We start from the raw sequence: 13,930 nt of genomic DNA on the forward strand, positions 1-13,930 counted from the left end.
TCAGTCGTGTCCAACTCTTAGCGACCCCATAGACTGCAGCCTACCAGGCTCCTCCATCCATGGGATTTTCCAGGCAAGAGTACTGGAGTGGGGTGCCATTGCCTTCTCTGGATGTACTATGCATATAAGTTAAATAAGCAAGGTGACAATATAGAGCCTTGACGTATTCCTTTTCCTATTTGGAACCAGTCTGTTGTTCCATGTCCAGTTCTAACTGTTGCTTCTTGACCTACATATAGGTTGCCTACAAGAGGCAGGTCAGGTGGTCTGGTAATCCCATCTCTTTCAGAATTTTCCACAGTTTATTGTGATCCACACTGTCAAAGGCTTTGGCATAGTCAATAAAACAGAAATAGATATTTTTCTGGAACTCTTTTGCTTTTGTGATGATCCAGTGAATGTTGGCAATTTGATCTCTGGTTCCTCTGTCTTTTCTAAAACCAGCTTGAATCTGGAAGTTCACGGATGATGTACTACTGAAGCCTGGCTTGGAGAATTTTGAGCATTACTTTACTAGCATGTGAAATGAGTGCAGTTGTGTGGCAGTTTGAGCATTCTTTGGCATTGCCTTTCTTTGGGATTGGAATGAATAGTGACCTTTTCCAGTCCTGTGGCCACTGCTGAGTTTTCCAAATTTGCTGACATATTGAGTGCAGCACTTTCACAGCATCATCTTTTAGCATCTCACCAATCCCCAATTGACTCCAAACATGCAAGCAATCCACACTGCAAATAACAAGCAATGCTTGTTGTTCTTTGTTGATGAGGTTTCATAGTGGCTTGTTACTTAGCATTATTGTGGTAATCAATTATTCATACAGGTAAAAAGATATTCAGTGGTATCTTTTCTTTTGATACAGACAGAATAAAGTGAGAAGCTTTCTGATAGCAAATATAAAAACTTTCCTATTCTGAAAGGCATTTAAGAGATAGAGCTAACTTGATGTCTATATATTAATTTATATTTAAAGTTATTTTCTGGGGTGTCAACAATACAGTGAGGGGCATGCAAATGTTTCAGAAAAAAATGATTGAAGAGAAAAGGCATGCTAATCAAGCAAAGGTAAAATCAGGAAGATAGCCAGGAGTTTTCTCCAAAAAAGCTTGTAGAAAACCAATGTTTATGTGTGTTTCCTTTGTTGCTCCAAATGGGCAAACCCATGCAGGTATGTATTACAGGAAGATAGATATAAGATGATAGAAGGACTAAATATTTTGAACTCTATCAATAAGATGTTCTCAGAAATTGAGTATACTAGGTACTTGACAAAATCAAGGATAACTTAGGTAACCTTGGCCCAATTTTGTTTCTATATGATAAGCAATGAGGTAGAAATCTAAGGGTATAGAGAGGCTAAGAGGGAAGTCAGTGGCTATACTCAAAATTCTACTATACAAAGTTCAAATATTATCACTTTATTATCAACTATAGGTGATGAGGTAGATTTAGGTTTTGCCTCAATCAACTATCTGCTTCAAAGAGGAGAGAGCTATTTTGTTCTTTCAAATTTTCTCCCCTGGGGAAGAAATGATTGGCAGTGACATCCAATTCCAATTTCATTATCCCTTTCAAAACTAATAAATAGTAAAAAGTAAATATCCAGCTCATGTAACTTCTGAACAGTTTTCCAGGAATTTGTAATATTTGTTTCCATTTTCTACAATAATTGGAAGTATAGCTTTCTGAGAAAATTGTACATAGATGATGATATTATTTACTGGATAACTGGAATTAGCAGTCATATTTTCTTTAATATTTTCCCTGAGATTAAAAGAATATTATGAATTTTAAGAGACTATACAACTATAAAAGGGAATTTGACCACAGGTGTCTGAGAATCATGATTAATAATCTGTTGCTGCTGCTGCTAAGTTGCTTCAGTCGTGTCCGACTCTGCGACCCCATAGACAGCAGCCTACCAGGCTCCCCTGTCCCTGGGATTCTCCAGGCAAGAACACTGAAGTGGGTTGCCATTTCCTTCTCCAGTGCACGAAAGTGAAAAGTGGAAGGGAAGTCGCTCAGTCGTGTCCGACTCCCAGCGACCCCATGGACTACAGCCCACCAGGCTCCTCCGTCCATGGGATTTTCCAGGCAAGAGTACTTATTCAGGTTAGAAGTAAAATTTAGAGAACTTCTAATAATCTAAATTATTTACATTAAAAATAGGTTAGAACCAAATTCATAAGCATGATATTTTACTTATAAGAAATATAAAATAGAGGACTGTGTACCACTTTGATCAATATATTTACCATGGATAAAACTCCAAATTTGAATCTCTCCTAGATGTCCAAGTGAGAACAGTCATGACAGACTCATTCTGCTTTGTTTGTAAGCAGGGCTTAGTCATGGAGATCTGGTTGTAATGGCGGCATCTTAAAAATTTACTTGTGTGGGTGACAGGGAAATGGACTGATGAAGATTGGGATGTGGCAGTAGGGAGAGAAGAAGAAAAAATCTCTACTTCATCTATTGTTGGCAGTTCTAATTCTTAGGAAACATGCATTTCAAGGAAAAACATCTAGTAGTGGCAAAGTAATGTATGAACATGTCCACTTAGCTCTATTTTAATGTACTATATATTTTTTTCTTTTGACTGTGCTACTCGGCTTATGGGATCTTAGTTCCCTGACCAGGGATCGTACCCATGTCCCCTACAGGGGAAGCATGGATTCCTAAACACTGGGCCACCAGGGAATTTCCCTTTAAGCTTTTTTTACTTTTCCAATATATCCATGATGAATGAGATTCAGCTTACTTCCCATACTACACTTACTTTGCTTTCAAATTCTCTAAATATGTATTAGCATATTAAATATCTCTTTCTTAAAGCATGTTTCTAGATTGCAAAAAGGACAGAAGAGTTTCATTTATCTGTCTTGAGTTCTTCTCTGTTATAAGACCACTCTAAATGAAATCTTAGAAACAGATAGGCCACCTTGATATCCTTAAATACCCTGTGCAAAGGAAAACTGCAGTAGACCATTGTACCATTAGAAGAGAATAGGAAGCATTAGTGGCAAGCCAGTGACTCCCCAGTAAATTGGGAAATCATGTTAAGGAAATGCAACTAAGCATCACCAAGAGTGTAAGATGAATGATGGATTTACTGACAAGAGCCAGCATGAAGAAATGTCAGTGACTTAAGTCCATAGTGGGGTAATTTTCTTAAAAGGTATGCCACCCCAGAATAAGTGTAGATACATAAACATATATGGACCTTCATGAAATATCACAATACCATGAAAGCCACAGGAAAACTGCCTCTACAGCAGGGAAAAAGGGAGTGGGGTGAAGGGGAAAAGCCTGAATTGACTCATCTTACCTCTAAAATACACTGTTTTATCAATGAATTTCCTTTTAAGTGAATTTTCTTGCAGGAGATTAGAAAGATGTCCGCCAATAAGTGGAGTGGGGCCTGAGATACAGATTAAACTCGGTTTTCAGAAAAACTTAGACAGCAATATTTTTATATTACTATTTGTGAGCTGTAAAAGTGTTAAAATGCATTTTTAATGTTGGAGTTTTTACTAAACAAAGTTCTGGGAAATTATATACCCATTTCTAGAAAATAATATATATTTAGTGTGATAAACATTTAGAATATCGGCCAGTAATATGAAAAATAATAAAAATTGATTACTTTCTAATTCTAGATTTCTATCATGTCCATCAAAGAGTCAACACTATCAAATATAATTGAAGTGGAATGTTACAATCACCCAAAATTTCTCCTTTCAATTTATCATCCCATTAAATTTTAGTACCTTCCATCTTCTCCACTTGCTGTAGGGAAAGAAAGAATTAAAATGAAATGGTTAAAGTTTAAAAGGAAGAAGTTTAAGGGGAAAAATTTTAGACAAAATGCATGCTCCAATCATACGTGAATGAATAGGATTAGAAAAATTAAGGACTTTATCTTGTAGGATAAAAAGAGTCGGATGTTTCACTTTATCTGAAGGCCTCAGTCAAAACACTTTACAACAGTAAGGTGATTTTTTATTTCACAAAATAATAACACTAAAGTAAAGCAGCTCTAAGGATGGAAGTGGAGAAGGAAATGGCAACCCACTCCAGTACTCTTGCCTGGAAAATCCCATGGACAGAGGAGCCTGGTAGGCTGCAGTCCATGGGGTCGCTAAGAGTCGGACACGACTGAGTGACTTCCCTTTCACTTTTCACTTTCGTGCACTGGAGAAGGAAATGGCAATCCACTCCAGTGTTCTTGCCTGGAGAATCCCAGGGACGGGGCAGCCTGGTGGGCTTCCGTCTATGGGGTCGCACAGAGTCGGACACGACTGAAGCGAGTTAGCAGCAGCAGCAGCAGCAGCAGCAAGGATGGAAGTGGGACAATGATGTTATTAAGCATGCGTTTGTGCTCAGTTGTTCAGTCGTGTCTAACTTTGTGACACCATAGACTGTAGCCTGCCAGGCTCCTCTGTCCATGTAATTTTCCAGGCAAGAATAGTGGAATGAGTTGCCATTTCCTACTTTATGGGTCTTCCTGACCCAGGGATTAAATCTGCATTTCTTGCATCTCTTGGATTGGCAGGCTGTTTCTTTACCACTAGAAAGGATGCAGGTTATTTCTTTTTCCCTCTCACCCTCCAGTATTTTGGCTTAATTATCTCAGAATTAGAAGATGGTCACCAAAATCCAGTGGCCTGAGTGGATTACTCAAGTGCATAGCTCAAGAACACAGTCAATTATCATTTTATTGGCATTTTTTGGTCACTTGGAAACTAGTATTTGATTAAAAAAAAAAAAAACAGAAAACTCAGTTGTACCATGAAAATAATAAAATACATATTTAACCTAAAAATTATCCTAATTACTTAATATTTTTACCATGATTTCCTGGTAGAATCTAATTGTATTTAAAGTAGTTTAGCAAAGGTTATGCTGTACACTCCTGTGCAGCATGTCTCAAACCAGACATGAGATAAAATTCCAGTGGCTTTTAAACAGCAGGAAAATACATTAATGTGTTGGAGAATCTTAGTTCAATTAAGCCATAATTATGAAATACATATTACAACAGCTTCCGTGGTGGCTCAGAGGTAAAGAAATCCACCTGCAATACAGGAGACACAAGAGATGCAGGCTCGATCCCTGGGGTGGGAAGATCCTCTGGAGTAGGAAATAGCAACTCACTCCAGTATTCTTGCCTGGAAAGTCCAACGGACAGAGCAGCCTGGTGAGCTACAGTCCATAGGTCACAAAAAGCTGAGCATGACTGAGCATAGATGCACATACATTTTTATTTGCCTACAAGTGAAAAATATGTTTTCATTGGAAATTATTTTTTAAGCTAAATAAATCTGTTAGAATGCAGAAGATCGTTTATAAGAGGGGGCAGGGGCTTCCCTTGTGACTCAGTGGTAGAGTCCTGCCAATGGATGAGACACAGGTTTAATCCCTTAGTTGCCACGGGGCAACTAAGTCCATGCACCACAACTATTGAGACTGTGCTTTAGAGCCTGGGAGCCGCAACTACTGAAGCCCATGTTCCCTAAAGCCCATGCTCTGCAACATGAGAGAACACAAGAATGAGAAGCCTGCCCACCACAACTAGAGAGTAATTCTTTCTCTCTGCAACTAGAGAAAAGCCAGGCAGGCATGAAGACCCAGCCAGTCAAAAAGCAAAAATAACTAAATAATTATTAAAAAGAAGGGGCAGGAGGAAAACAGACATAAATAGATACAGATAGGAGCTTTAACTGTTAGAAGGACACATCCCTTCCGGAAGTTCCTATTATTATATGTTTCTATTAGGTGAAACTAGAAGGAAAAAACTCTACAACTTTAAATATAAAATCACTCAGTATCTGAAGGGAGATGAACAGGAGAGGTAACTTTTAAAAACATTAAGTAGAGCTACAGAGAGAGATTTTCAGGTGATTTTTTTTTTTAATTACAAATTCTAAAAATACATGCATGTGATAAAGGACTGCAACAAAGAACTAGCAGGGATTTATAAAAATAGTAAGTCTCAACAAAGCTAAACACTAAATTTTTATCTGTCAACAACAATAACATAAAATGTCAAAGAGAGAAAAAATTATTTTTCATTAGTTGAATACCTGAAAAGAATAATAAAATTCTGAACAAGGGAACTGATAAAAGAGCAATATAAGAAGGCAAAGAAAAGATACAACTCCTCACTGTGATTAGAAAGAAAATGCCAACAGCTGAGTTTGTAAGTTATGGCAACCAGAGACTTCTCAGGATGGAATTGGGATCTTAGAGGTTAGTGACAAAAGTGTTCACAACGGATGGTATCAAGCAAAATGTGAATCGTTAAGCTAAAGGGATTTTGGATTTCCTTCCACGGATGCTGAGAATCTTTGACTCTAAAATGATTGTTGACTTGTTTTTTTTGAAATAATAGAAGAGTTATAATTTTGAAGAAAAAAAGAGCATGGTTTCCAAGCTCATAGGTAATTATTCTTTCTTAAATTATGAAATTATCAAAATTGAGGATGTTCCCTAAAGTAATTGAAGATCCTTAAAGCCTTGTTTATGAAACACTGGCAAGAAAAATATACATCAATCACTAAGAATTATGTGTTTTGCAGGAACAATAGGAACTACAAAATATAAATATGCCTGAAAAATATGAGATAGAGAGCCTGATGCTGCACATGCCTTCTGAAAAATCTGTGGTGTATATATATTGGTTCACTTTCTCTCATAGAGTAGAACCAGTTATTTCAGGAATACTGTTCATTTCAAGTGGAAGGAAAATATTCACAAATTTTCAAGTGCTTTTCAAGTGGCTCTATCGTTCTGTATTGAAAGAAGTGTGATAATATCACCAGCTAAGGTATAGACATGCCAACAGATTTACTTTTCCTATAGGGACGGGGATAGACTTTTAAAAGCTGATACAGGAATAGGAATAGGTTGAATCTATAAAAAGCTTCTGAAATAACATTTTCCCAGTAATTTATGGTAGTTTCTTTCAAATCAATAAACCAAGAATGCCTACAATCTGCAGAGCACAAAATCTCACCAGTCTGTTTCTACAGAATTCTACGACTCCAGATACTAAAAAAGCACTGGCATATCAGATCTACTTTAACCTATTTTCAAAAGCAGAGCACTTTTTGGATTTTTGAGGCAAGTAACTACTGCCAGCTGTTATTTACACTTTCCTCTATTTACACTTTTCCCTACATAGAGTAGTAGTTCTATTTAAATTAGAATCCTCTGCAAACTTTCCATTTCTGCACTAGAGATAATTCTGCCAAATACTATCAGCAGGGCCACACCTGGTTAATTATTACAAACATACAAGGTTTACAGTCATAATTTCTTTTCATATATTCATGCTTTTCAAAGACACATTCTTTGCTGGCCTGCCATCTTCCTGCTCTTTCTCACCTAATACCATTTTCCTGTTCCTATTATGGAAACTATGATGTTTCTTCATGACATTCATGATTTCCAGAGGTGTAACTGGAAAAAAACTGTCTCCTATTTTTAATTGTGTGTGTGTGTGTGTGCCCAGTCAGGTCCAACTCTTTGTCATCCCATGAATTCTGGCAGTGAGTTAAGGAATCTATAGCTTACCCTTGCTTATACTTTTTCTTCTGTTGTTTTTGTTGTTATTGTGACTTCTAACCGAACAGTAATGTTGATGAGGGCAGGAATAGGTTTTGTATATCATGGCAATCAGAAATTACCATAGTGCCTGACCAATAGTAGGTCAATAATGCATATATGTTGAATGAAAGAGACAGAAATGAATGGTTAAATGAATAAACTTAATACAAAATAATTATATAAAATGAATATAACATAAATGGATAATTAATACTAAATTATTACATTTCTAATTTGTTAAACATTCTAAGCATCTCTCATTGCTATATAAAGCTCTGATTCTATTCCAGAAGGAATTTCCATTTTGTTATGTCTTATCATTACCAGGAAATAACAAAACCACAATGTCTGAACCTTTTATTTGGTCAAATGATTTTATAATATACAGGTCAGTCGCTACCCAACACAGAAATGATGATTTAACTCTCCCTTTTTTAATGTTTCCATTGTATCAAACACTCAAAAAATTATAAGGACAGGAAATATAGAATAGTAGAGTCACTTCTTAACATATCACAGCCAATGTCATTTTAGGAAAAAATTATTTGATGTCTACTCTGTGCAGGCATTATTCTAGGAGAAATATCTCCTATAGTTCCTACAAAAACAGTTCTCAAAAATTCATTAGATGTGGTCTCAGGACTCTTTTATACTCAGTAATTATTGAGTATCAAAACAACTTTTTATGGGGAGTATATCTATCAATATTTGCCACTTTAAAAATTAAAACTTGCAATCCCATTACTGGGCATACACACCAAGGAAACCAGAATTGAAAGAGACACGTGTACCCTAGTGTTCATCACAGCACTGTTTATAATAGCCAGGACATGGAAGCAACCTAGATGTCCATCAGCAGATGAATGGATAAGAAAGCTGTGGTACATATACACAATGGAGTATTACTCAGCTATTAAAAAGAATACATTTGAATCAGTTCTAATGAGGTGGATGAAACTGGAGCCTATTATACAGAGTGAAGTAAGCCAGAAGGAAAAACATCAATACAGTATACTAACGCATATATATGGAATTTAGAAAAATGGTAACGATAACCCTGTATGCGAGACAGCAAAAGAGACACAGATGTATAGAACAGTCTTTTGGACTCTGTGGGAGAGAGAGAGTGGGATGATTTGGGAAAATGGCATTGAAACATGTATAATATATATGAAATGAATCACCAGTCCAGGTTCGATGCATGATACAGGATGCTTGGGGCTGGTGCACTGGGATGACCCAGAGGGATGGTACAGGGAGGGAGGTGGGAGGGGGGTTCAGGATGGGGAACACATGTATACCCTTGGCGGATTCATGTTGATGTATGGCAAAACCAATACAATATTGTAAACTAATTAGCCTCCAATTTAAATTAAAAAATTAAAATTAAAACTGATAAATGCTTGAAATATTTAATTTATTTAAAAGAAACTCACTTCAGATTAACATTACATAATTTAATGAAAATGACTGTATTTAAAAAAACAGTGATAATAATGACACTAGTTTATGTTTTTTACAAACATCTTTAATTCCTGGCTAAATAGAAGACAGCCAGATTCTCATATCTGCTCTACATTCAGTCTTTTGTGACATCACGTATCACATAGCCACTGGAGAGTGCACTGTACATTTTGAGAGAAAGGAAGTGAAAAGGACAAATAATGTCTTAGTATTGTTGTAAATACAGTCTTACTTCACAGACCCTGTGAAAGTGCTTCTGAGCTCTGCTCAGGTCCCCAAATCACGCTTAGAGAATCCTTGCCCTGGGACAACCTTTTGAGTTGATATTATTACCTTTATTTATGATATTTAACTTTGAAGAAACTGAACCTCAGTGAGATTAAAAGACCTGATAAACATGAGAGGACGTAAGTGACGGATACAGATTTAAACACTCATCTCTTAATTCCAGAGCCAGTGTTAAATCCAGTTACCACAGACAACCTCAGAACACTTTTAACCACAGCTTTCATTTCCATTTATAATAGATTATCCATTGATCAGGGGAATAGAACTTTAATGCCTAAACCCCAAATAGCTCTAGGGAACACTGGAATCCAGAAAATTACATACATTGGAGAAAAGTGAAAACCCACAAGTGTGAAAATACATAAAGGTAAGCTTTATTTGAATGGAGTCAGGAAGCCCTGAGGAAGAGCTCTCATAGAAGTACTACTAGCTGCAGCCTATATAACCAGCAGGGAGAGGAAAATATGAATTGTGTTTACACGGTCTGCTTGCAGAGAATTCTCTATACAAATTCTCTCCAGGTCTCAACGTCTTATCCATGGTAACAATAATGTTACTTTTCTTCCAGTAAGAAGGAGGACATTTTTCACATGGGAATTTCATCTTCTGCTTTTAAGAAAAGAAAGGAAGACAGCTCCCTGCCCTAGCAACAAGGTACTAACCACCACTTGTAGCCAATATGAAACCACCAAAAAAAACCTCGAACTCCTTCATTCCTAAGGAACTTTCCTTCAAAACAATCCTCCCCAGTTTCCTAAAACCTAATGAAAAGTGACCTTACCTTCATCTCTTTGGACTTGCCTATGATTAACTACAGCCAGCCTTTTCCAAATTGCTATTCTCTGCTCTTCCCAAATAACACATTTAGCTGGTAAAGTAACTGACAGTTTTATTTCTAAAGTCAACACAAGCAAGGTCTCCTGGAAGTGCCACACAAAACGGAGTCTGACGCCTGACTGGAGAAAAGCTCTCCAGGTGAGATTATGACAGGAAAGACAGAGAAACCAGGACACTGAAGAACAAACAGAAAAATATGGCCAAAACATGAGAAAAAATTTCATTTCTTTTGTGAAAGAAATTGACAAAAATATATCCACTTGAATCTTGAATTTTCAAGGGCCAAGTGAGGCTACTTTGAAGTAAATAACTGACTCCAGAAAGGCAGAAAAGGCTTGCTCTATGTTTAGTCACTGATGAGGAAAAGAAAGATCCCCAGGAGATGGGAAACTTGGCTGTGTGTAAAACTGAGGGTTCTCAGTGTCATCAGGCAACCACTAAATTAATGATATTTTATGTTCATTATTGTATTAATATATTAATAAATCTGTGTTAAGAAAACTTGTCACTGAGCTGTATTTAATTATGCTCAAAAGTGCTGTACAGGATGGCTGTATGCAAACTCAGCAATATTCCTTAAAACTAATTACTCAAGGAAATTTTTCTAAGAATATATTGACACAGATATATATTACATAGTTAGAGGTACCACAATTTCCTTTACATTTTTTAAGCTGAACAATATGAATGAATGAAAGGTTACCCATTGTTAAAGTTGTTTTTCTATAAATAATAATATCTCAAATGTATGACCACTCCATGTTGATGTGTGCTGATAACATTAAAAACCAAGAAATTGTCGTATGCTAGACATTTGCTACAACCTTTACATGGATGGTTTATTCAGTTCTCACAATACCACTATGAGGATGCTACTCTGGTTCTCCTTATTTTATGGATGAGGACTAAGAAGCTCAGAAAATTCAATCAACTCGCCTGATATCCCTGAAGTAATAAAGGATAAGGCTAAGATCTAAATCCACAGAAGTGTATCTGCTTAACGATCATGCTTTACTTGTTTGATGACATTTAAGCAGAAGAATCATCTATGATTTGATGAAATTGAAATTGCCTCTTTGTCTACTGTTTAGATCTCAGGACCTGTGTTGCCCATATACATATTTGGAGCCATCATTCTTTCTTGGTGGAAACTTTCTGACCCTGTATTTTCAGATTTTTGATATACTGCTTTTTCTAGGTGGTTTCAATGTTTTGAAAAATCTAAAGATCAAGGTTTGTCCAGAACTCTAAGTGAGCAAGTGTGTATGAGTTTTGTCCTTTTAAAGGCAAAAAAATGGGGCAAGAACTGACAAAGTAAATGAAGTATACTTTTGATGTTTGGCATAAAAAAAAAAAAAACCTTTGACTCTAAGCCCCATTGAGGCTAGTTTCTCCTCCTCCTCCTATTTTTCTTCAATAGAAACCTAGTTATCTAACTAGATATTTGACCTTTGGCAAGTCTCACTCCTGGCTCATTTGTAAAGTACTTAAACTACAGAATAATAGTAATGGTTATAATAATGATATTGATAATAAACCTGTGTAATAAGCTCCAGTTGCACACTGTATTTTTCTAATTGTTCACATATAGTAACTTTTAACAAATATATTAGTCCTGCCCATTATGATACACAAATCACAGATGAGAAAACTAAAGCAGGGAGGTTAAGAAAGTTGTTCATCGAACCTGGACTGGCAACTCGATGCTGGATGCTTGGGGCTGGGACACTGGGATGGCCCAGAGGGATGGTATGGGGAGGGAGGAGGGAGGAGGGTTCGGGATGGGGAACACATGTATACCTGTGGCGGATTCATTTTGATATTTGGCAAAACTAATACAATTATGTAAAGTTTAAAAATAAAATAAAATTAGAAAGAAAAAAAAAAAGAAAGAAAGTTGTTCACCATGAAACAGTAAGTGGCCAAGCTAGGATTGGGATTAACATGCTGATTTCAGATTCATGATTTTAACCCAATATGCACTATTACAAAATAAAATTTGGGCTACACCTTTGTTAGGATATATTTTTCCCTTCTTAAATATTCTCTAACTTTTCCATTATGAAATGAGTAAAGAGTAGAAAATGTTCCTTAACCATTGAAACTTCAACAATTTACAATAGTGACATACTTTTTTTTTTTACTGAGATATTTAACATATTGAGTCTTGAGAAAGAACAAAAGATTACATTAAAAAGCCAAAGTAAATAAGCATAGTCATAGATAATAAAGATAGAACATATAAATGGCAATGTGTAGAAAATCAACATTTTTGTTGCAAATTTTCATTGGAATGAAAATGTCAGGTTTGGTATGATAACACAAATCAACATTAATGCTCTGTATCTGGTTCTTAGACATTCTCTGGGACTGATTCTAGGAGACTGAAATTCATTTTTATTTAATCTCAGAGTAGAGTATAACTTAAGAATGGGTACAATTTAAAAAAAAACTCTACAAAAATTCCAGTAACAAAATAATCATAAATACAAATTAGGAGAGGAGAGAGAATAACTACAACGGAAATTAAATGTACATATGGAATAGAGGCCAGAATCAGTAATAAAAAGGCACATGATTTAGTTTGTCTTTACCATATTCTTTCTATTACAATTACATGAAAATTCCACCAAATGGTACAATAAAATAGATGCCCTACTTCTCTATTTGCACTTTTTGACAACCATAACATTTAAATTTTATACAATTAAAAAATTTGACTTTGAATTTTGACCAGTTTTAATTTTCCTTTTTATTTGCTTACCTGTTTGTTTTTAAATTGTTTGGGTATTCTAAGTCATATGTCTATGCCCAACAGTTTTCTCTCCATACAATTTATGAAGTTTCATTATATTATACTGCAGGGTACAGTTCAGTTCAGTTCAGTTCAATCGCTCAATCATGTCCAACACTTTGCAACCCCATGGACTGCAGCACACCAGGCCTCCCTGTCCATGATCAACTCCCAGAGTTTACTCAAACTCAAGGCTATTGAGTCAGTATTGCCATCCAACCATCTCATGTTCTGTCATCCTCTTCTCCTCCTGCCTTCAATCTTTCCCAGCATCACGGTCTTTTCAAATGAGTCAGCTCTTCACATGAGGTGGCCAAAGTATTGGAGTTTCAGCTTCAACATCAGTCCTTCCAGTGAACACTCAGGACTGATCTCCTTTAGGATGCACTGGTTGGATCTCCTTGCAGTCCAAGGGACTCTCAAGAGTCTTCTCCAACACCACAGTTCAAAAGCATCAATTCTTCGGTGCTCAGCCTTCTTCACAGTCCAACTCTCACATCCATAAATGACTACTGGAAAAACCAAAACCTAGACTAGACAGAATTTTGTTGGCAAATTAATGTCTCTGCTTTTTAATGTGCTATCTAGGTTGGTCATAACTTTTTTTCCAAGGAGTAAGCATCTTTTTATCTCATGGCTGCAGTTACCATCTGCAATGATTTTGGAGCCCCATTCCCCCCTCAAAAAAAAAAAGTCTGCCACTGTTTCCACTGTTTCTTCATCCATTTGCCATGAAGTGATGGGACTGAATGCCACGATCTTAGTTTTCTGAATGTTGAGCTTTAAGCCAACTTTTTCACTCTCCTCTTTCACTTTCATCAAGAGGCTCTTTAGTCCTTCTTCACTTTCTGCCATAAGGTGGTGTCATCTGCATATCTGAGGTTATTGATATTTCTCCCAGCAATCTTGATTCCAACTTGTTATGCATCCAGCCCAGT

Source organism: Bison bison, unplaced genomic scaffold (assembly GCF_000754665.1).
Source record: "Bison bison bison isolate TAMUID 2011002044 unplaced genomic scaffold, Bison_UMD1.0 scf7180017864459, whole genome shotgun sequence".
Taxonomy (NCBI): Eukaryota; Metazoa; Chordata; class Mammalia; order Artiodactyla; family Bovidae; genus Bison; species Bison bison.